Source organism: Salvia miltiorrhiza, chromosome 4 (assembly GCF_028751815.1).
Source record: "Salvia miltiorrhiza cultivar Shanhuang (shh) chromosome 4, IMPLAD_Smil_shh, whole genome shotgun sequence".
Lineage (NCBI taxonomy): Eukaryota > Viridiplantae > Streptophyta > Magnoliopsida > Lamiales > Lamiaceae > Salvia > Salvia miltiorrhiza.
Genome location: NC_080390.1, coordinates 33,447,485 through 33,450,556, shown reverse-complemented (window position 1 = coordinate 33,450,556; position 3,072 = coordinate 33,447,485). Strand labels below are relative to the sequence as shown.

The 3,072-nt window shown below is 40.8% G+C and overlaps 1 long non-coding RNA gene across 1 annotated transcript; it reads left to right on the top strand.

Moving 5' to 3' along the window:
- Positions 1-693: 693 nt before the first annotated feature.
- On the top strand, positions 694-2,858 carry LOC131021238 (uncharacterized). Its single transcript, XR_009100900.1, has 2 exons — positions 694-1,989; positions 2,610-2,858. It is a non-coding gene; the product is annotated as an uncharacterized LOC131021238 (long non-coding RNA).
- The last annotated feature ends 214 nt before the right edge of the window (positions 2,859-3,072 follow it).

Below are 3,072 nucleotides of genomic sequence, written 5' to 3'. Positions count from 1 at the left end.
CCACCCTATATCATGATTATTTTTTTCATACATGTCACAATTAAATCCTCTTATATCTTATCAAATCATCTTATATCTTATCAAATTCTTTTGCTTTAGTTGTCCACTCTCTTTTGTTTCCACTTTCTTTTGTTTTTATGCTGTCAAAATTCCACTTAGCAAATCAGCCAAATCTTTCACACAAACCTCTCACCGTGGAGCTTTTCCCTTCTTCAATTAGCTTTTCAACAACAAGCTCATCATTTTTCTTCTTTCACGGAAGGTTTCTGCTTCTGTATTTTTACAGAAAGCCTGCATTGATTTCATCTATGATAATCCAAGCAGACACAACCCACACATAACAACTCTAATCAACAGGCAATAGCTTCATCTGAAATCCTCTCTCATCCGTAAATTGGAGAAAACCAGTCTGCTTTCACGGAGGTAATCGATAATCCAGCATCATATATACACTAAGAGTCATCCCTCATACCAGAGACACATGAACTTTTATGTACTGACCATATGACAAAATTTTACTTCAAGTATAATCTTTACATACATATACACAAAAGAAATTTTCAGCACTTGAGCTATCAAAGTATTTTTCTTTCATAAGATGCTTTTGTGTGTGATGGTGTGTGTGTGTGTGAAGTTCGAGAGGCTGCTGCTGGGGTCGAGAGATCGGCGAGAGTGGAAGAGGGAGGCCAGGGCGCGGCAGCCTTGCTGTTGTTGTCGTCCGGCCACGGACGAGGGAGAGTTCATGTGGCTGGTCGGAGCTGGTCTGGGTGGAGGTTAGGGCTCCGGCGGGCGGCTCCGGCTGCTGCTCGTCGGCGGGAGTCATAGAGAGAATTCCGAGGGAGATAAGAGGGCGGCAATGGTGGCGGCATGAAGCTGCTGCCGTCGGCCAAAGTTCAGCGGAGGGAGGTAGAGCTCGGCGGCCTTGGCTGTTGTCGCTCGACCACTGTCAGAGAGAGAGAGCTGGTGGCGGCAGCTCGTCGCTGCTGCTCCTCCGGCGAGCTCCACGGTGGGCGGCTGTTACCAGCCGAAGAGAGAGGGGCCGAGGGAGGCGGCTGGTCTTTTCAGTTGATGCGGCTGCCGGTCGACGGCTGCCTCGCCGGAAGGATGCGCGGTGGCGGGACTGATGGCTGAGAGAGAAGGGAGCGAGAGATGAGGGAAGAGGGAGCCGAGAGAGGGAGAGGAGGGTGCTGCTGTGATTGTTACGTGTGTGTGTGAGCGGCTGAGGGGGGGGGGGAGAAAAGGGGGTGGAGTGTAGGGTTGGGCTTTGGGGTTGGGTTTGAGTTGGGCTAGGGCTTAGATGGAGTGATGGGCCGATTTTTTTTTATGGGCTGGGTTCTTAATTTAATTTTCAGTGGGCTTGACTTGGGCCGATTTTAATTGAGTGTTGGGCCGAGTTTTTATTTATTTTTGTTTCAGTTTGGGCCTTTACTTATTAAATCAATTGGGCCATTAATTTTCAATTGGGCTCAGTTTATTAAAATGAATGTTGGACCTTCAATTATTTAAAATTGTGGGCTGCCTCCTATTAATTAAATTGGGCTTTCTTATTTTTAATTAATTAAACTATTATTAGTTTGATTAATTTATTTAAAGGATAATTTTCATAATAATATTATATTATTATTATGTGCATATTTTAAGTAATTACTTATTATATGCTAAGCATGACATGATTTGCATTATATTTTGCAATAAAAATATTTATGATTTAATTGGTTTTATTTATAATTCCAATTATTAAAAATAGACGAGTAAGAATATTGTTGGTGTTCTTAACTCAAAAGAAATGTTTTCAATTATTTATTCATTAAATTTTGAAAACCCGGCTAAGTGAATCATAGAATAATAAGCACTACACCATGACTTAAGATTAGCTTCACGAGACCTATTAAGAATAGAATTTCTTGTAGGCTTTGTGACCAGGGGGATTAGCGCTGCTTTCCCAAGACAGGTTTTTATGTGTATGATCTTCAGGCTTTGCCTATCCAGGTGGGCTTACTTTCCAAATGTACAAAGTATGATTGAGTTATTAAGCTCTAAATGTTTCAATGAAATGCAAATTGTTTATTTAATGTAATGAAAACTGTTTATCCAATAAAATGTTTATGTGCACTCTGCTCTGTTTAAGGCTCGCGCAGTTAATCAATTGAGGTTCTCTTATGACCTAATACGTTGTTTGAGAATTGTGTACACTTGTTAGTTGACTCGGTGGGTTGATCTCCATCGGGCTCTAACCAGAGGCGTTATAAGAGTGCTCGGCTGGATGTGTTCCGGAGCATGAGAAATATCAGGCCTGCCTGGGTAGCATCCCGAGGTCAAAGTAAACTTGTCTGGGTTACGCCCTCAGTTCAAGTAAGCGGGAGACAGAGATCCGTCGGTGGCTAAAAGGTCCGGGATCACAGCGAGTAACAGAAAGGGAGTGTGACATGTGCGCACAAATGAAAGAAAATGTTTTAACATGCTTAGAAGTTATTTCAATTTAAAACCTTCTAAGTCATGTCAAGTATGATTGGATAAACTGTCTTTATTAAAATATGAAATGTTTCAGAAAATGCATGCCCACTAAGTACATTAGTACTTAGCCCAAAAATACTTTCAAATGTTTTCAGGTTGGCTGGCCGGTGCTGACGGGACGGAGCTGAGGCTAGAGTTAAATTCCTATGTTAGACTTCCGCTGTAGCAATTACTCATATCAGTCTTTTGTTTTCCCAACTTAAGATCTTCATGTTAAATTTCAAATGATATATTTGACCAAGCTTAGACTCTTCACTACTAAATTTATGCCAATGAATGTCGGTTGTCAGAAGCATGAAACAAAACTTGTGATCCAAAGGGGCATAGCCCGACTTTCTATCCTATTTCGGGTTTTTACAAGGTTGTTCCTTGTTTATTTCTATGAATTAGTTGCACCTCGATTATATTTATTCATTCAAGAATTGGGGTGTGACAGATGAAAAATAAAATTTAAAAAATTCGTAATGAATAAGACATATATACTGATGAACATGGCCGTATATACTGATGAACAATGCAGTATATACTGATGAATAACAAAATTTAAAATATTCTGCT